General features: G+C 41.4%; 2 long non-coding RNA genes across 13 annotated transcripts; both read right to left on the bottom strand.

Moving 5' to 3' along the window:
• Nucleotides 1–2620: 2620 nt before the first annotated feature.
• Nucleotides 2621–11407, bottom strand: LOC124702821. Of its 12 annotated transcripts, none has more exons than XR_007002701.1 (14): nt 10802–11407; nt 9705–9777; nt 9162–9346; nt 8468–8628; nt 8091–8192; nt 7877–7961; nt 7686–7784; nt 6894–7019; nt 6627–6696; nt 6163–6275; nt 5574–5674; nt 4922–5459; nt 3076–3191; nt 2621–2944 (listed from the first exon to the last, which is right to left on the bottom strand). It is a non-coding gene; the product is annotated as an uncharacterized LOC124702821 (long non-coding RNA). The 12 variants fall into 12 exon arrangements; XR_007002708.1 differs by having other exon boundaries at nt 2621–3191; nt 4922–5238; nt 5361–5459; XR_007002707.1 differs by having other exon boundaries at nt 2621–3191; nt 4922–5227; nt 5361–5459.
• Nucleotides 11408–14938: 3531 nt separating this feature from the next.
• LOC124698766 lies at nt 14939–19537 on the bottom strand. The gene is made up of 7 exons (XR_007001106.1): nt 19163–19537; nt 18745–19041; nt 18308–18652; nt 17767–17867; nt 16494–16600; nt 15699–15776; nt 14939–14969 (listed from the first exon to the last, which is right to left on the bottom strand). It is a non-coding gene; the product is annotated as an uncharacterized LOC124698766 (long non-coding RNA).
• Nucleotides 19538–21814: the final 2277 nt, after the last annotated feature.

Below are 21814 nucleotides of genomic sequence, written 5' to 3'. Positions count from 1 at the left end.
GGGTTGCCCGATCTCACGAATTGACCGAGGGAAAGGCGGGGGAGGGGAAGAACACGAAGAACACGGCGATGAACATGATGAACACACGCAAACGCACACCAACCCGATACAATTCGGTTTACTCCCGATAGCCCGAACCACTATCCCGATAGAATCTCTCAAGAGAAAGACACGCGGTAGAATCCCCGAGAGGAAGATCGATATACGATCGGTAGAATCACACGAGTGAGAGACTGGTGGTTGAATCACAAGTGTGAGAGACTAATCATATAAGCAGTGGCGGAGCTAGAGCAAACTCAATCAGGGTGCACATGTCTATAATTTGTGTTGATTTGTCTCACCAGGGTGCACAAATGATTGGTTATGGGGATGCACACACTGATTTTGCACCTAATTGTAGGATAAAAACAAGAGCTACCCTGGTGCATGTGCACCCCCTTGGCTCCATGGAGCTCCGTCACTGCATATAAGGAGTGCCTTGTACAATAGATTTGGGTAAATCTAAGGAGGGGGTTTCCCTAATCCCAAAGGGATGGTGGAGGCATGAGCCTAAAACTCAATTCAACTCTAGTCTCATGAAGGGGGAGGTGGGAGCCTATATATAGGGAGCCACTAAGGAGGGGTAGTTTAGGGAAACAAGAGGATACATGGGTCTTGGCCCGAATTGACTTGTGGCAGGCGCCTTCTCTTTTTGGTGACCTCGGACGCTCTTCTTCCTTCTTCTCTTCCATGCCTCCGTGACCTCGGTCTTGAATGTGGTTCTTGACGTTGACGCACATGATGAAGCGAAGACCGTAGGTCGGGCTGCATCACAGCTATCCTAAAGTTTATGTTGTAGGTGAAGTCGGAGCCGACTCAAATTTTGGGCTCATCCAGTCAAACAATTGGTATGTCATCGTAGTTAAGATGTGCTTGCATCATAGGGGTGATTATTTGAAATCCAGATACATATGGATGAATTTGATGTGTGAATTCATCATAAAATCTTGCCATGTCTCATTTTTCAGGCCCATGCTTCCATGCAGAGTCATAGGAAAGCAACCAATGACATCAATGCGTCATGATCATCGCAGGTATAGTACTAATTTACCATACGGAGTACATTCTTGCAGGTGAGGGGGGATTACGGCTTAAACCAGCGGTTCTTTCGGGCGCGCGATGTTCTACCTTGGCAACGATGAAATAGTCTCTTCTACGACTTCGAGTCGGCCGAGGCAGGAGGGGGCGACCACGCCGAAGCCGGTGTCCATGTTCATGGCGCTGGCGGCGCTGGGCGGAACGGCGTTCATCCGCTCCGATGTGCCTGACACCGGGACGACACGTACCTGATGTTCCTCACTGACTCCCAGAAAGAAAATGGACTTTGTTCCTTGCAGTAGGTTGATACGCACTGATTCCATCTTATCCACCCTATTTACAAACGGTGGAGATTTAACAAGCATCCTAAAAAAACAAATACGTACAACCACGTATAATGGAAAGAGAAAACGGATCTAGGTCGACACGGCCCTTGTAGCCTAAGCAGTAAGCACACGTCCTACTCTCATCTATACCTGCTCATAGCTGCAGATGCGATCTCTCCGGCGGAACAACGCAAGGTCTCGGCAATTACCATCACCAAGCTCATGAACCGTGATCATGCCGCTCGATGCGCCACCACGCATACCAGGCGACCAGGCCAATGTCACCAGGGCACATCTCTAGCGGTGCGCCGCCGGCGTAGAATCTCGACTCCCAAAATTGGACACGCCAATTCGTCCTCTGAAACCCATGGCCATACTCATCTGACTCGGTGGCTCCCCTGATAAAACAAGATTGCACCAGGACGGGTCATGGATGGGCTCCGATCTAGGTCAGTGCCGTACGCTGCGCTCTCCTGGCTGGGCACCACGAGTGGAGATGGCAGAGTCTAGTGCTGCTATGAGGGGCGCGGCCGTAGTTTATTGCCTCGACGAGCGAGGCTAGATCGGAAGGTGCATCAAGCCGCGGTTCGTCGGCTCTCATTCCCTTGGCTGTTGTTGATCAATCCTCCATGGCCTCTCTGATTGATTTTGATTCCTTCCGTTTGCTATCCTTGCAGGTAGATGGGATTGAGATGGTGGATGGACGGAGGAGTTGTGTCTAACGACGCACTACGTCCACGCCCATGTGGTCAACGGCCGACCAGTCGCACGGGTGAGTGCTTGATCAATCCTTCTCTTCCTGTTTAATCTGATCATGCAATACGGAACACAAAGATTCTCCGCTGGTGATGCAAATTTGATGCACACATCCGGAATATAACATGCAAGATGTGGATGGATCCATGGAATTAAAACACACGGTCGTAAAGCCAGGTAACTATGTATGACCCAACGTTGTGGAGAAAAAAAAGGCAATGTACTGTTCCTTTTTCTTAACTTTGTAATTTCCGACTCCCTTTCAGTTCCGATCTCTTTATAGCAATACTAGGTAGGAAAGCGCGGCTTGCCGCGCGCTTGCCCGCCTAACGGCGGCCAAGCAGATAAAAAAAACATTGTAAAAAGGATAAATAAAGAAAGCATAATTTTATACTACAATGCACAGCTTCAGATGGCTTCCAGTGGTCAACCTACAACAGACAACTTGCAAGGAGAAACCATTTTGGAGGACCTAACTAACACAATATATAGATATGTAATTTACATTATCAAGTTCAGTATGTAAACACAATACACAGATACACTTCTAAACCATGAGCCGAAACATTAGATGGCCGAAGGAAATTTTCGACTTCACAAACTTGAAAGAAAATTTGCAGGAGTTAATTTAACTATCCAAACATGGTTCGTAGAATGGAAAACTCATATGCTTCAGTTTGTGATCCCCTATTTGAGAATCACAAGGTCTATCTCAAGAATCACTCTGGCATATGGCATCCCATTGGTCCATCCTCTCTTACTGCATAGATCATTGCCAAGGTTTTCTGCATGTAGTACATCATCAATCATATCCAAACTGGGCAGCTCCCGTCATTTTAATGGAAAACTCCAAGCACCAGATTGAGTACACTGTCTAAAGGCTCTGTCAACATTAATTTTGAAGAGTAGACCAAACCTGTTGTTTAATCTGTGCTTCCTCAGTTTTTGGCTCTGGCTTCTATTTTGAAAATCTCCCAGGTGACTTTGTAAACAAAATATGATCCATGATTCATTTTATTCCTTTAAGACCACCTGTCCATAATAAGCTGTAGAATTTGAGTACTCTTCTTGATATGTCAATGTCAAGAATAGTAAGGTGCAGACCTTGAGACGATCAACAACATGATAGTTAACACAATAACCATGTGTTCCACCATCAGCATGTTATCAAATAAGAAACAACATATGTCAAGAACATTTTTCGTTCTTCATGTACCAATCTCATGGTCATCATCTTTTCTTGTCACAGATTTATAAAAAAATGAACCAAACGATAGACTGTTGCCTTACATATGAAGTTATGAACCTTATATTAAAAGCAGCATGTCAAATGTAAGACTGGAAAAACAGGCATGCAGCTCTTATTAATTATAGAAAATACTACTTTGTCTATATCTTAAAGTAAACCGCATGCTTTTTAACTTTTCCGTCTAGCTGATTTTGTAGATATACTTTGTTGACAGCGAGAGCATGCTGGAATGGCCTAATAATAGCATATACATCAACTGAAGTTTTTTCACTACCTGGTCGCACTACACCAACTTCAGTTTGTGCCACCTATGGTTTAGACTATCTACAATAGAGCTATCGAACCCTACCATAATAATATGATGCTCATGTACAGCATGAATTCCTCATTAGGCTGCAATATAGATGTTTTTTTAGAGTTGCTCCATCACATATTATTAAGATTATATACAATCCTAGTGGAGTAACAGTCTGTGTTGCTCTTTTGTGGATGATAATGATATCTAGAAATTGACAACATCAGACTACCAACCAACAAATTTTCCAAAAAACATTTTGTGTTGCTTGCTGCTACTACCTCCATCCCAAAGCTTAAGGCTTATATTATTTTCTGAAAGTCAAACTATGTCAAAAATCTTTAACATGCAAAATAGAAAATTAATATTATTAGATAGATAATGAAATATATTTTCGTATGGTATATACAAAATATTATGTTTGTTGATAGATTCTTCTAAAAGTTTGGTCAAACTTTACTTGGTTTGACTTTTCAAAAAAAAACCTTAAGCTTTGGGATGGAGGTAGTATAAAGCAATTAAATCCTGGTTTTTGTTTTTCTTACACCTGTTGACTATTTCTGAGTTTTTGCATTGAAATTATTCAACTACTCCCCCAGTACTGAACATGAAATTATATCACTGCTGGTTTGCGCTTATGGTTATAGATAGTGGCACAACGCTATACAGGACTGATTTCTCTGCTGGAGGGGAGCTATCAGCAAGGCAAATGCATCTGGCCAAGTTCAGGAGCCGTCAGAAGTTAGCGGGTGGAGGTACATTAGCCTTTTTCAATTAGTCTATGATGAATCATGAGCTCTGATCCTTCAGTACTTCTCACATTTGATATAGAAAGAATATAAGAGCCAAATTTCTAAACAAACTTTTGATTTGTCACTATTCTTCTAGATGGTACTCGTTTAGCTGACTGATTTTAGCCTCAAGATATTGGTTCAATGGATAGTTGGTCATTTGAGTTATTTTGCTTGCTCTAGTTTGGGGTGGCAGTGGTAATCCCCAATCAAGTGGTTGCCCAAGTGGATGACAGTGCGATGTTTGAGGGGTTGCCGATAAACACATTGGTGGGAACATGATGGCTCATGCTTCCAGAGCAAGGTCTGTTCTATTTTGTAACCTGACATCTCCCTAACACTGATTCTGTTCAATTCTTTGCAACTTGTTTAACATCTCGTGTTGTGTCAGGCTGTATCTCCGTAAGGGAAGGGTGGAGGAGCGAACCTGTGAAGTGGTAAGCTCTCCCTGCCTGGCTGAAGCGAGGTTTAAGATATCACCCGAAGGCATCACATATGTTAAGGATTGAGAGTGCTCTTTGCTTGTCATGGGATACGTCACGTATTTCCCACGGTGCCAATGCTTCAGATCTATCTCCAGCCTGATATTTGCATCTTCAGTTACAGATGGTAAACTCGTGCTGATGAAGGCCCTTCTGTAAAGCAACCTCCATAGGGCTCCTCTAGATGGAAATAGTGTACGACCAACCACTCAAAGTTTGCTAGTTTTCTCAGATTGTTCTTCATTGGCAATCTAATCCAACACTTGCAGCAAGAAGTTAACCAAATTTATTGTCACCATGCCAGCTATTCAGATTTGAATGATGCTTGGTCGTTTCCTTGGCTTATGCAATTTATTTTTATTTCCACTAGAGAAAACAGCTTACCAATATTAGCCGAGTAGGTTTGAGCATGCACTGTGCTGATCCAGGCCCAATAAATAAAGGCATAACAGTACCTCAATATCTTCACAAGTTGCATCTAACCTGCAAGACATCGTATAATCAAGCTTGCATTTTGATACATTAATGTAAACTTTTCTAATTAAAGAAACTAAAAAAATAATGTACCCAGCTCAATATTGAAAGGCATGATAGTACCTTAATATCTTCAGAGGTTGCACCTAAGGGCACTACACTTCCAACGGCCTGTTTTTCCAAGCCTAGTAAAGCATGTACCTCATATGCACCCTGATGGAAATCTATTGAATATGAAGCTGATATCATCTACCAATCGCTAAAACCGTAAACAAGATGAATATATTTTCAAATATTAGAAGCATAGACAAGAAAAAGTTATCAAACCAACAAATAAATAACTTCAACAGAATTAAGCACTTTGTTTGCATGGAATACACTCTGTTCTATAGCTGACATATGAGCTAACTGGCTAAACCAAAGCGCAAACCCACGACGCCAGTTTAGGCCTATATTCCAATGTGCACAAAAGTATTGTCACGGATTTGTTCACTTTTCTTCCGCTTTACATGACAAAATCAAGTATTAGGCTGAAGGCATCACTCCCAAATACAAAAAAAAATATCCCGTAGACAATACCATGGACCTGCATATTTACTAACAGAGATTTGGACTCCAAGACAATTGACAGAACGTCCTTAAAATGCAAGGCAGAATACAAGGATTTCATATCTACATGGAACTGCCAAATCAAAGAATCGGAAAAGGTTACCTGGCGGAGAAATGAATCTGTGCACGACAATTGGCGCTCCCACGCTTGGCCATATTTGCTAGTTAGTAAGTTTAGACACACACAATCATCCAGCAAAAGTATGTGCCAGTTCACTGTGAAATGCCGTAATTATTCAGAACAAGCATGTCTAAAATTGATATCTTCAAGCATTATACATCACTTTGTTTATTTCATTTAACTTGTTCAAAAAATACAACAATCTCGTATATATTCCTTGCATATTCACTTGTACGATGAGAATGGCATAGATACACGAGAAATTTCATATCAACAATAGAGACTGTGGTGCATCAACAATAGAAGAACAGTTGTGGCCTTTCGCACTAAAATGACCAGATCGATGAACCTGACCCAAGGCAGTATACATGACACACATAGAACATAGACCTTTAGAACAACAACCGCTCAGCACAGTAAGTTTGGAGCATGAGATAGAAAATTACCCCTTTTCTTCCCTTGCCCTCCCGACAAAAGGATCACCAAGACGTCCCTCTCATTCACAACCTTCTCACCCTACAAAACAAAACAAAAAATCTCATTTCAACATCTCCTATTAGTAAAAATAGCATTCAGGAGTCGACCACATCTACCCGCTCTCCGGTTAGGTGATGCATATGCTTATATTGTAGAAGTGACGAAACATAGACATTTACATATAAATATTTGAGTACTATAATTCAAGTAAGATTATAGAGATGAATTAACTATACCAGTCAGATCATAAACATCCCCTGCTGATCCAATCCTCCAAAGAAACCCTCTGTCATCTTTACCTCCAGAAATAACAAGTGATGCCTTTATAGGACTGCAGGCAGCAGCAAAGACCACATCTGTACCTAAAAACCAGCTATCACCATAACTGTTTTTTAATGCGAAGACACTCTGATGCATGGTGTTTCAAACTTATTAGTGACAAAGACTAAATCATAGTCACAAGACGTAATAAGTTAAATCATAGCCTGAGAGCGTCACTTGATTGTCTCAACCTTATGTATATAAGTATATTACTAAATTAGTAATGGTTAGGTGCAGGTCAGGGCTAATAATGCACGTCAACAACTCAACTTTCATTATAAAAATAGAGGTTACTCTCAGGCTGGCATCATGCTAGTAATGTTCACTGGCAAGCAAAAATATTCAAGGACTCAATATAGGCTACAAAAGTTATAGACCACCATTAGTGGTAAGCAGGGGAAGGCACCTCTAGCCCAGCAACTCTGGTTCAGTAGTTATCAACCATCAAAATGAAAATGATGTGGTCCTCTAGTGTCTACATACCGCAAGAGAAAAATCTACTGGAGGGTCCTCTAGCATCTACATACCACAAGAGAAGAATCTACTGGAGGGTCCTCAGCAAAGATTTAGCAGTTGCGTTGTTTTAAGCACTTCAGTTATAATTTTCTGTGGATGTGCTCTAGTCTAGCAAACATGCATGAATTAGGAGACTTTAAGCATTTCAGTTTCAATTATAGCAAGATGGACTTCGACAGAGAATTAGTTACCTGGAGACCAAGAGCCTATTTCCTCTCGGTTGCGAAACGATACATCAAGCCAACTGCCATAGAGCCATACTGTGGAGCTTCAGATATAGAACTTGGGTCCTGCAGGTCACAAGAAAGTGCATAAAATCAGCAGGAGAATAATCTCTATCTGGAAGACAAGAGTATTATAAAAGAGGCAGATTCCAACACACCATTGATCTTGATGCTAGGCACCAACGTAGAAGCTGGTTGTACGAAGCTTATTGTCCAAGCGTAAATAATTTAAGTAACAATCGCCTACACAAAATAGATACCTCTCAATGGACAGGCTTACCTAATCTGTACTTCTTTGGTACTCTTGCTATTGCCAGATGCATTGACCATCGGCAAGCAATATCTGAAGCAAAATTAACTGTGTTATCGTACCTTGAATAGATAGACCAGCAGGCGAAAGACCTCCAAGCAGTTTTGAGCACTACCTTCAGCTTAACATTCAGATCTTGATTCACTAAATAGCCAATAGCCTATCTGAAGCCAAAATAAAATTGAATACATGATTAGTTCTTGGATCTGCGAATGGAGAAATGTACCTATCAGGTTGTCAATAATGAAATGAACCCAGATGCAACTAACCTACTTGCACCTATCAAGTGTTTCTTTTAGAAATTGGTAAAACGACATGTGTATACTAAATGCCCACTCAGATGTGCAGGTAAAAATGCAAAAAAAATGAGAATGGACATCCATACACACTAAACTACATATGTAACAGAATTACAGTAATATATAGGAAGGGGGCTTACCAAAATAATGGAACAAAGAGGCCGTAATTGTGGATATAAAGAACATCTTGATCTTTCTTATGGACAACTTCTCATGCAGAAACCCACTGCGAAATCTCCACTCCAACTCAATCTGACCAGCAAATAAGGATTTAGCTTGTGTGCAAAGTTTACATTGAAACCTGTGTGAAAATAGCAATTGATGGCATGAATCAATAGCCCATTAAATTATGAACTATTCAAGGATTTTCATAGAAAGGCAGGCCAACTTCTATCATATAGTACATCACAGAAAATGACTTAAATTAAGTTGTGTCCTAGCATATGTGTGGTTTCTCTAAGCAAATGCAAGTAACATGAAATACACATGCAGAACTGCAGCTTGTCATTTCCAAGGTCCAGACTACTCTAAAATACATTTCAAACAAATAGCAGTGTGTGGGCAATACAGTAGAAAATACTCAGGTGGTGTATTTATATTTCCTTTTTTCATTACGAATAATATGAAGGACAAACATCAGCAAAAAGAATAGTTTAGAATCTAAGTTTGAAATATATACATGATTTGTTACCTAATTCACTGAACTATCCATATTGTCCTGAAGACAACATCTTCCGGTGTCTCTTCCCAGGACACCGTCAGATTCATAGGGCAGTGAAAAACATCTAGGTGACATGATGGACAAAGCAAGTGAGCAAGGAAAGGTGTTCATACCTTGGTCCCTGTACAAACGATGACAGGCCATCGCGCAACAGCTGCTGCCCTCGATCTCCACAACTGCTGCATACTACCATGGTCTATTGGCTGGAAATGTGCATGTAAGTTCAATTTCCGTTGTTGATGGTAGCTTACTCATATCTTAGAGTTCGATGCCTGCCATTCTCATTTAGATTACTATCCTACATGAAAAATATAGTCATGGGTCACATCCTCGACTTTATTATGATTTTAAGAAACAACAAAGAAAACCTTTCTCTTGTGCCTCTCACTAACCAGCACAAAGAAAACAACAAAGAAGCAATGTCACTCAGATGCCAGAGAACACATAATATAGATAATGGAATACAAAACAATCTACATCGACAAATGAATATTGCTTTCTCTCAATCTTCTCATACCTGAGATTAACTTGTGTAAGTGAGAGATTGCAACTTAATTCTTGGTTCTTGCAAAAGGTATTGTAACAACAAAATATTGCTTTCTCTCAATCTTCTCATACCTGAGATTAACATGTGTAAGTGAGAGATTGCAACTTACTTCTTGCAGAAGGTATTGTAGTAACAATCCAATGCCATAGATAGCAAGTCAGTGATAGCTTCCCATCGAGCATCTGCATGTATTTTGCTATCTTGTAAAAAGGGATATTCCGATGGCGGATCACAAATATTCATTTCCACACCACATAAATAAACAGAGTTTGGCTCGAAAAAGGGCCCCAGAGAGGCTTGTTTAGATACTCTATAACCATGCTGGTTCTAACAAAACATTGGACATTCCTCTATATGAAAACTGAACAGTTGATGCAGATTTTGTGCAGAACATGAACTCCTCAAATACTGGTGCAAGAAAGGTAGGCACTATGAGAGAGCAACCCATTTAAGCAAACATGTAGGAATGTCATAACACCGAAGTAGGAAAGAACCAAGCACTCAGGAAACACAACTAATCTCACAACCAAGCATAAAGAGACAGGTTAGTCATGTACTTGCCTCGAACTCCAATTCAAGAACTACTCCTGGCACCCAAAGCTCCGAAACCTATGGGTAATCAGATTGAGAAACTGTTCTGAAACAAGACCAACCTGCTGTGCTACTTCTAGCCTGGTCCTAGTGCACACAACTTGCCAAAAAAAAAATCCTCTCAATCTTTATCGTGTAGTTTGTTTTAGGTAGATGACAGGCTCGCTAAATCCAAGGTAAAGCTCTATCCCAAATCTTCCATCCAACTAATGTGCTAGAATGTGTTAATGCCAAAAATGCTACATTTTCTTATTCATCTAAGTGACACGCACATGACCAACTGATCCTTTGACAGCTAAAGTCGCTATAGATGCAGCTCGGTTAAACTTGCAGTACCTAAATCCATATATCAATCAGTCTACCACCAAACTAATTAAACAGATGAATGGTAGGCTTCATCTGGTAGTGCTATAGACCGATTTCTGCTTTGAACATCATAATCAGTTCTTCTAAAACTATTGCACACGTGAGAGACAAAAGGGGACACTAAATAATTACGTAGGAAATAATTCATCTGCAGCAATAACAATAATTGCTACCAGATCTAAAGGGGTAAATTTGGGGATCATAAATATCTTGTCAATTAGAGAGAGAGAGAGAGAGAGAGAGAGGAACCTGTAGGTGGTGCGGACACCCTTGAGGTCCAGCACCAGAACGTCCACCCCGGAATCAGCACAACCAACACGGGGAAGGACGGGACTACCGCCGCCGTGCTCCAGGCCGGGACAGGGCGGGATGAGGAGGTCGTCGCTGCCCTCCACCTCGCCCCCTTTCTCGCGCCGCCGCCGGATCCTCCCGTGCACCACCAGATCTTCACATCCTCCGCCGGATCCTCCCGTGCACCACCGGATCTTCACATCCTCCGCCGGATCCTCCCCTCCACCGCCTGCTCCTTCGCTTTCTCTCCTGGCGGCGGCTAGGGTTCTGATGCGTGGGCCTCGATCTCCCTCTCATGGCTTGGGTAACTCCAGACAAGGCGTGGAGGTGGACGGACGACCGGCCGGCGACGAGGTGGAGGCGGAGGCGGAGGCGGAGGGACGGCGGCTAGGGTTTCCAGGAGGGAGAGGGAGTGGAACCCGGGGAGGGAAAAGAGAAGAAGCCACTGTGAACCATCACCCCCTCTCTCCATGGACGTGGCGGAGGGCCCTCCATGGCCGGCGATGACCCTTCCGCCCCGTACCCGCCGGCGAAGGGCAGGTCGCCACGCACATCCCACACCGTCCTCTCCACTCTCAAATGAAACTGAAAAGACGTTTTTGCCCCTGCTGGGCATGGGAAACCACGGAGGAAGCCACCGCGCAGCACTGTTCGTTTGAACAACCACGCATGCCCACGTAGCATGTGTCTCTGACGAACGGCCCCCCTAAGAAGCAGGTCCACCATTCAGTGGGAATGGCTAGCAAACGGGTAAATTTGGAAGGAAAATGCTTGCGTTCGGTCGACCGAACGATCGGTCCCTTGCTCGCGCACGCGGAAGGGTTCGCTCGCACGGAAATTTTGTGGCCCACTAGCTGGCGCTGCATGATGGCCCATTAGTCTGCTTGTTTGCCCCAGCCCGTTACTTACCCAAGCCTGCTTTGCCAAAAAATAGAAGCAAGACACAGCCTCCTCCTGGTTATTTCTTGCTACCTTCTTTTTTCTTCTTGGAAACACATGATTTTATTGTGGTAATCATTTGTTACTTTTGTGAAAATAGATTTTTTTTGTTGTTGTAAATGAACGTGGAGCAAAAAAAATGTTGCTACAAACACATGGTTTTTGTTGTTTTTGTCTATGATTTTTATTAACATATTTGATGATTTTTGTTGTAAATCACTTATTACTTATTTGTAGCATTGCTTTTTTTTATAAATAATTTTGTTTTACTAATCCGTGATTTTTGTAAGTATTTATGGAACTTTTTGTTGTGAAGGAACCTAAAGCAAAAAATTGTTAAAAAATAATTTTGTTGTAATACTCCGTGGTTTTTATAAATATTTATGGAAATTTTTGTTGTGAAGGAACCTATCGCAAAAATTATTGTTAACCACTTATATTTGTAGCATTAATTTTATAAATGTTCAATCATTTTTGTTGTAATGGTATATATTTTTTGTATACAGGGTGATTATTTTTGTTGTAATACCCTCAGTCCTAGGGATAAATCAGCACGGTGGCATATTTGTTGTAAATATCGGGAAAGACATGGCCTAAAAGATACACCCCTTCCGTATTAAATGAAGAAGCTAGGACCGCGGGTTGATTTCTCAAAAAATAAGGACCAGAATGCAAAACTACGTCGCGGCTTATGCTGATCGTTAGATCACGATCGGACGGCGCGGGCTGCAACCGATTTTGAGGCCCAGATCCGTCGACCGACGGCCAGCGCTTTCCGGCGACGGAGCGGTGCTGTGGAATGGACGGACGGGACCATATGAGCAGTGTCAAAATGAGATCAAACGGCCAGGATCGGTCGATCCAAGAAATGGATGATGCAGGTTGTGCCACGTCAACGGGATGGACGGCCCAGATTCAGGTGGCCTGGATTGAGGCCCTTAGGTGCCCAAATGTTTAAAAGAGATGTTTAAAAGAGATGTGTTTCCCTAGACCCAGCGTTATGTACATTGATATGAACGATTTTTGTAATCCATATAAATTATTTATTATTAACAAAATCACTAAATGGTCGCCAACATCTACTTGGTTTGCTGTGCTGTTGGTAATTTGGTAGTCCAAAAAGGAGAAAATATATGCAAGTTTGAGTCAGATTTCTTCTATGCTTTTCTGTACATGTAAACCAGAATCCTTTTGCCATGGTTTTGAACAATTATTTCTTTCATCAAATAGAGTTAATTTTCCCTTTTGGAAGTGTAAGTTGTTTTAGAATTTAATTGCCTTTGGAGCAGCGTAACAAGAAGTAGGACATGAGACAGTTGGAAATTGGGCCATCTTTGAAGCTAAAACAGAGGAAACATGGTGTCAGTTTTTCACTGTCATAGAGGCAGGGCAGCAACAAACTGCGTTCGGTGCGTAGAGAGGGTCTATGCCGTGGCCTCCCGTGCTGCAACAAATTGCTGCTCCGAGGCGTCCTGCCCTTCTAGGTGAGCACAACCCTCTACGGATGCCAATCTGTGCCATCCATGGTTTGATGGAATTCATTGTACATTTGAATATTGTCAACAGCTTACAAAAAAAGAATATTATCAACAGATATAATTAAGCTGGATCTGATGACCAACACGTAATGAAGAGTATTGGATTCTAAATTGTTCTTCGTGATTTATTTTGTGAAGCTTAGGTGTATGGCCAAGGTCTGATTCGCAAAAAAAAAAGGTCTGATTGTTTTTTATCCCTGTGACGTTTCTTCAGAAAATAACTTAATTTTCACTCACCAGGCAATAGCCTAAGGGTCACAAAGTCATGTGATAATAGTAATAGTTGGATGGCATAAATGCATCGTCTCTTGGACTCTATTCAGAGGTGGTGCTCCAGTACAGGTTTGGATCTGTTGTTTTGGATTTGGCTATGTACTGAAACTTCATATATTTGTTCATATATTTGCTTTTCACGTTCTAGATTGAGTTGTAAAAATATTTGTGTTCATTTGTATGGGATGGATTTTTAGCAATTTATACACAGATAGATTCATTATGAGGATAAGTTAGGAAGATGCTCCGTTACACACCAGAGTTAGTTGGCAACCATGTAATGTTTAATTCGTGAGGTGCAAGGGGAGGACCGGATTGCACAGAATCATGTGCCATGAAGGGCCTTGGTTGTTCATACTAGATTTAGATGTGCGCCTTGGCGCACGACCCCGTAAAATTTGTGTTAATATTTATTTTGTATACATTTGTAAACATCAATGATAAGCGAGCATCAAATAAAGAGTGAATAATAATCCTTTTCATTTCCTAGATGCTGGGAAGAATTACCGGTTGATGAAGAGGAGCAAGAGAACACAAACTTGTTTTTTCTTGAATTCTTATGGAGCATCCAGAAGATTTTTTGAGGAAATGACAGGCCCTGGCAAGTTGCATCTCAATCCTACTTTTTCGTTTATCTGGAATCTTGAGAAACACTATGCGCAAAACATAGGCCAGATCGAGGATTCGAAAAAAATCATCGTTACCTTTTTTTGTTTCTCAGTATATTATTCTTGTAATTATAAAATAATAAGATGAAAGCATAGTAACATGACCATTTCGTCATTATCATAAGACTGTACCACTGCTAAATAAGTTTTTGCCTTATTGCATCATTTACCCTAGCATTTGGACCAGGAAAGTTGCCAGCAACTATCTCATCCCCATGGCAACAAGCCACTCTACAGGCAGCTGTACCCTCTGCATGCTCACAAAAGTGCAGAACTGAAAGGACAAAAGTTTTCACGAGTTTCAGTTAGAGAGAGTGAAATACAAAAAAATGACCATAGGTGCAAGACTATCTTCCCCTAGCTCTTTCTTCATGGCATTCTACAGAAGCGAAGCCTGACTGCCGAACCTCCCCTGTAAGAACCAAAACAGAACATGAGAACCTTCAGAAGCTCTTCCTGTAAGCTTTAGCAAACTACACTTGGGAGCCTCAATATTCTGTGTTTGGGTTGGAATAAGTGATCTTTCGGCTAAGAAATGTACATATGCTCAAGAATTCGTTTTGGCGCTTACCTTGACCCGAGGGCAACACTCGGTGCTCATCTTCCGTGCTTGGTACCGGGACTTATTGGAGGAGGGGAGTGCATTGGATTCTGCTTGCGCTGCATTTTTTGTATGCCTCCCTCCCTGATAGCACGCACCACCATTTCCTAGAAAGAGTTCAATCTCTGGAATCTTAGCATGTATAACCAATGATTATACACTGAACACTTAAATCCTCCTTTGCTTCAGTAACAAGCCTACTTATGAGACGAATAAAAAAGATGTTTCTACTATCATAGAATTATTATTATAGCTCACATAGTCATGAACATGCTAATGTACTTTACGGCTGTGTAGAACATTTTGGCAAAAACAATATTTTGTATGAACTCACATGGTCATGAACATGCTAATGTATACGGCTGTGTAGAACATTTTGCCAAAAAACAATAATTTGTATGAAACAAAGCAAGTGTCATATGCAGTTGACAGCACAAAATTCATTTAAATTTGATCAGCTTTTAGCAGATGCGATAAAAATGTAGAAAGATACATTTGCCAATTGCTAACGAAATGTTTTTTTGGGTACACAGAAGAGTTATCAGCCGATGAGCAAAAGAACACCATGCATCCTGTATATCAAACCAAAACATAAGAGATCTTTCAGCTAGAAAAAAATCATAATGGAAAAGGAAAATGTAAAAAAATCCCAAATAAAGATTACACATAGCTCGAGTCCGCAAATTCCTATAGTATCCATACACAGAATCCATCTTGTTCATGAAACAACAGATCAATGTTATATTACTATCTTTCTCTTAAGAGGAAAAATCTGAGGGCAATACATGTAGAAGAACATAATCCTCAAAACATCCATTTCAAAGACAAAATCTTACCTGCAAGAGAGCAGACTTACAAATCTAGCAGAGAAATAGAAGAAACCTTTGTGCAACAATCTTCAACAATATTATGACCTATAAAAAAGGTGAAGAGCAGAGAAACATCATCAAAAACGAATTGGTATAAAAAAGTAGTTTAAGCATCAAGAGATCATGCAGAATAGGCTCCCAATATGTACAAACTGGAGGGAGCTCAGATTTGTAAAAAGGGGACAACATGCTAGGTGTATACTATTTTTGAAATTGTCAGTTGAAATATACATATTCTGATGAATGTTTGGGTTTTTTGTGAGATACTATTATGTCTTATTATTTTCTTATCAAGTTGACCCTGCTAATTGTAGCAGGGAATATGAATACTCAAGCCAAATGTCACCAAATGAAGGAACACCCAATGAACACTGGTTTTAGTATTTATCCATGCTATTAAAATATCAGGGACAGAAGAGGGAAGGAGAGACGTTATTCCAAAGGACCTAATAATAAGCTATGCATCAGTCAATGAAAGCAAGGGGCCGAGTTCATGGATCTGCAGATGCTTTCGATCTTTCAAATGAGGAATGGTTTTTCCAATATAAAGCCATAAATATTAAGACAATTCAATTGCAGAAACAAATGAGGAAAAAACAACATCTAAAAGAAGTATCTGCCATTCAGGGGGGTGACATGTACTTATTTTTATGTGAGAAAGGAATCCAACAATATTGCGAGCAATTGAAAAGTAACGCAGAGATCAGAATCTAACACTGTTGTATTATGCCTTTTAAGGAAAATAGCTCAAGATGTATTTACCTAAATTATTTTTACCGTATACTCTCTCAAGTTCCTCCCCACTCCAAGTATCTTTTATACTGAATTTAAGTAACTCCATCCTGGAATGTAAAGGATACACAATTGCCCTGAAATGGTACCCAGTTTCAGTCATGACTCATGAGTTCTATAATCAGTGACAACTATCAACCCTTGCAAGTAGCAAATCTATTTTGCTTGCGCTTAAACCAAAACAACACTGTAACATAAAAATAATTCTTAAACAAAGCACAAACAAATATCTCATCATGAATATCCGTTTGACCTTGTCCCAGTCTGTGCACATATGCGATTAGTTTGTAGTAGTAATAAACAAATCTCATCATGAAATCATTTGAAATGGACATAAATGTATGACTTGTAAAGCAAAAATAACCCTGGTATTGTCATGTGATTCTTAGTATTGTATCAAAGTGTTAGAATCCAAATGAAGTTAGGCACATTTGAGAAGCTTAGTACTTAGTATTGTATCAAACTGTTAGTACTGTCATGTGATTCTTAGTATTTTAAATGGAACATGTGACCTGCATGCCATGATGATTAGGTAGGCACCACTTCTCGAAGATTTCTAACAAACCTGAGCACTTTTAATGGAAGTGGCCAATGGTACCCAATTAAAAGGCTGAGTTTTTTTCCTAAATCCAAGATTTTAAAATTAGGCACTTCTCTTCATAAACACATAATGGTGTCCATCTAAAAGCGAAGGAGGCTGAAGCACAAAACAAAGAAGTTATTTATTTTTAACACGTTATTATAGCAGCAAGCATTTGTATTCTGACCTAAAAGTATATATTGGAACAAAAATACATAATTTACATTATTTATCTGCAACCCATGAATAAAGATCGCCTCTGGTATTAATAAACAAAATTTAACTTCATCAAGTGCAAAGGACCTGTTTTATTTTTCGTGTGTGGCTTGGTACATGATTATATCAGTGCAAGGATAGATCACATCATACCATGTTATCTACAGAGGCAAAACTGGTAGGCATAACAGTAAGTCCAAGATACATGAAGAACAAAAGGTGAAGAACAGAAACAAAATTTTCATGTCATAAATGTAAATAAAGATGGAGATCTGATTAAGCATCATATTTCACATATATAAAATCAGCTAGTTGACAGGTATAGAACATAATTAGTGGAATTGTTCATGTGCGTGAGTGCAAAACTACTTTGCTTTCTAACAAAGCTATCAATGGTACTGCCAAACAGCATAAGTGCAAAAACAACAACAGGTTCACAGTTCTCACCTAAATTTTGACAACAGCAATGGCACTCTTGTTTAGATGAGAAACGCACTTGAACCTGAGCTTGGCTTAAGCATATGAGCCTAATCCAATCTATAAATTTTCTGAATAGATCAAAAACAACTCAGTCAGTCCTCATACATTTTTAGCTAGTAATTAAAATGACTTCTACCAAACGGGAAGTTGTAGATAACAACGGGTTACTAATTACTACCGCTGAATAATTACTTTGCCACACACACACACATCATGACTAACATTTGAACATAAGCATACATTCTTGAACATCTAAAGAAACGATCCTCGTTGTGTGAAAAATCTTTCTGCAATATCCGGATCACCTGTACAAAGCAAAACAACTCCATCTTCAGTGTGCATAATTTTGAGCAAAATGAGATCAATGACACCGAAGATTGACCCATTGCTATGTCAATAATTATGAACTTCTGCTGTATCTAATTTTAGCTCCATTGCTGAGGTCAAACGAAGCGCACACAATATGAACTAATGTCAGGAAAGCAAGCACACACAATAGAAATCTTACAGAAGTTTCAACTCTGCCTTGCCGCCGTGTAGACCTCCGTTTCTCTCATTTACTAAGCTGCAGAGAAAAGGTAACCAAATATACACGCAACCATGTCGACACGAGGATGACCGTCCGGTGACCAAGACGGCGCTCCTCCAGGTGGAGTAGCAGCAAGAGAGGAACATCAATACTGTGTGAATGCACGCACATCCATGTAGCTGAGAGAAGTATGGCGATGGTGACATCAGCGGCTAACGCTACGCCTGGAGGTTGCGACGTCGCGCTCCTCTTGAACCTCAGCCATTGCCAGCTCACATCAGCCTCGGTCTTCCAGTCTGTTAGCGAGCAAACCACCGACATAATCTGTAACAAAAAAATCTCCTTCTCAGACTGAACATTTCCAACAAAAAAGAATTCAATCAGATGAAAGATTCTAGGCGTAATTGCACACTCACTCCTCATACTTCTGCCCAAGTGTACACGGGTAATCACAAGCAAAAGCTACAACCAAATATGTGCAAAATCAACACCTTCAAACACATCTCCGACCTATGATACAAACATCTGCATCAAATTAGTTCATCGGGAAGGAGGTGATCCAGTGAGAGAGAGAGAGAGAGAGAGAGAGAGAGAGAGAGGAGAAACATGCAGGTCCCGGATGAAGAAGAAGCCATCTTCGCATCCTCCAGATCCTAGTCTCTGCGGGCACATGCCTTCTCCCCCGTCCCATCATGTTCCTGCTTGTCAAACACCTATAATGTTTCCCTCAAGGATTTTCGTCAAACACCTTCTAGGCAAAAACAAAGATAAGAAACTAAGGGGATTAAATGGAGAGAGAAAAGAGAGAGATCAAGATGTGGAGAGGCAAATTACCCTGGCTCGTTGTCCTCGTTCATCGACGACGTGCTCCACCTTTAGATGCAGAGGATGAAGAGGTGGAGCAGCGGTGGCAAGCACGGACGCCCGTACAGCCGGCTAACAGGGAAGACAAAATGAGGTCCTTCCCCTTCCATGGCCCATCCTCGTCCTCCAGAAAGGATTCACGGGATGGGAAGAAGGTGCTCACCTTGGCTCAGCCCCCTCCGATGTGGTTTGGTTGACCCTTTTGCTCTTCTCGCTGAGTGCCCCTGGTGGAATCTCATGCTCCTCCTGCTGAGCACTAGGGAGGAGGCAGGCCGGAGGAGAGAGGGGTGGTGGCGGCGGAAAATGGAGGCGAAGGACAGTGGCGGCGGCACGGGTACGAAGGGGATTGGGAGGAGCAGCCAAGCAGGGGATTGGGAAGGAGCTTGCGCGCGGGGATTCGCTGGGCGGCGGCTAGGGTTTTCACTGCTGGTGAGGGGGCTTTTATATGGGTCGGTGAAAAAAAACTACGGTTGAGATTCACTGCAAGGTAAAATCGGACGGCGGTAAATCAAAGCGTTGTGAGACCCCCATGGGGGGCATCAATTATACCTTTAGATGTGGGAGCAAGTAGTTGGAGGTTTTTTCTCTTCATTCATAATATAAGTTTTCTGCAAAAAAAAATCTCACCTTTTTTATTTGTCTTTCTGGTACGATGCATATATAATGTGTGTTTGGTTATCTAATCCTTGCCCCATAAACAAGCACACTGAGTTTTATTTTCTCATAATATTTTCCATTCAATCTTCACGACATGAGTTATTTCCTTGCTGTACAAATATACGTTGATTTAATTTCCTATACTCACATAATAATAACTCTTTCTCAGGTGCACCTTTATTTATATTCCAAGCCGGGTGACAAGGGATTAACTTGTCAATGCCTACAGATTGTAGACTAGGGTTTTGCTAGATGTAGAGGGCAAGTAGATCTCGAAGGTTTCAGCCGAAAAGTACTCGACGATGTAAAAACTAGGGTTTGAGAGACAATGATTCGATTCCTTTCTGCGTCCCTCGACTCCCCCTTATATAGGCGGTGGAGCCGAGGGTTTCGTATTGTACAAGTTACAGAGTCCGGGTAGGTTTCTAATTCCTCCCGCAAGATTGCAAATAATGCTTCCTATTACAACTCTAGTTTTCCTTAACAATGTCTTGGGCTTCCGAACCTTCTTATTCTTCGGGTAGTGGGCCTTCAGTAAACCCCGGGTACCATCATCGGCAGGCCCATTGGGTATGCCTATGTCACCGGGTTATATGGAATCAAGATAGACCTTCACGAGGAATGCCTTATTTGTGAGAAGGTGGCAACCTTTAGTCATCAATATCATACTAGAGCAGATTGATACGTCTCCGACGTATCGATAATTTCTTATGTTCCATGCCATATTATTGATGATACCTACATGTTTTATGCACACTTTATGTCATATTCGTGCATTTTCTGGAACTAACCTATTAACAAGATGCCGAAGAGCCGATTCGTTGTTTTCTGCTGTTTTTGGTTTCAGAAATCCTAGTAACGAAATATTCTCGGAATTGGACGAAATCAAGACCCATGGTCCTATTTTGCCACGAAGCTTCCGGAAGACCGAAGAGGAGTCGAAGTGGGGCCACGAGGGGACGCCACCATAGGGCGGCGCGGCCCAGGTCTTGGCCGCGCCGACCTGTGGTGTGGGGCCCTCGTGTGGCCCCCACGTTGCCCTTCCGCCTACTTAAAGCCTCCGTCGCGAAACCCACGAGGCGAAAAACCACGATACGGAAAACCTTACCGAGACGCCGCCGCCAATCCCATCTCGGGGATTCGGAGATCTCCTCCGGCACCCTCGCCGGAGAGGGGATTCATCTCCCGGAGGACTCTACACCGCCATGGTCGCCTCCGGAGTGATGAGTGAGTAGTTCACCCCTGGACTATGGGTCCATAGCAGTAGCTAGATGGTTGTCTTCTCCTCATTGTGCTTCATTGTTGGATCTTGTGAGCTGCCTAACATGATCAAGATCATCTATCTGTAATGCTATATGTTGTGTTTGTCGGGATCCGATGGATAGAGAATACCATGTTATGTTAATTATCAAGTTATTACATATGTGTTGTTTATGATCTTGCATGCTCTCCGTTATTAGTAGAGGCTCTGGCCAAGTTTTTGCTCTTAACTCCAAGAGGGAGTATTTATGCTCGATAGTGGGTTCATGCCTGCATTGACACCTGGACAAGTGACAGAAAGTTCTAAGGTTGTGCTGTGCTGTTGCCACTAGGGATAAAACATTGATGCTATGTCTAAGGATGTAGTTGTCGATTACATTACGCACCATACTTAATGCAATTGTCTGTTGCTTTGCAACTTAATACTGGAAGGGGTTCGGATGATAACCTGAAGGTGGACTTTTTAGGCATAGATGCAGCTTGGATGGCGGTCTATGTACTTTGTCGTAATGCCCAATTAAATCTCCCTGTACTTATCATGACATGTATGTGCATTGTTATGCCCTCTCTATTTGTCAATTGCCCGACTGTAATTTGTTCACCCAACATGCTTTTATCTTATGGGAGAGACACCTCTAGTGAACTGTGGACCCCGGTCCATTCTTTAATACTGAAATACAAATCTGCTGCAATACTTGTTCTTTA

Source organism: Lolium rigidum, chromosome 3 (assembly GCF_022539505.1).
Source record: "Lolium rigidum isolate FL_2022 chromosome 3, APGP_CSIRO_Lrig_0.1, whole genome shotgun sequence".
NCBI classification, from domain to species: domain Eukaryota; kingdom Viridiplantae; phylum Streptophyta; class Magnoliopsida; order Poales; family Poaceae; genus Lolium; species Lolium rigidum.
This window is presented reverse-complemented; position numbering and strand designations above follow the sequence as displayed.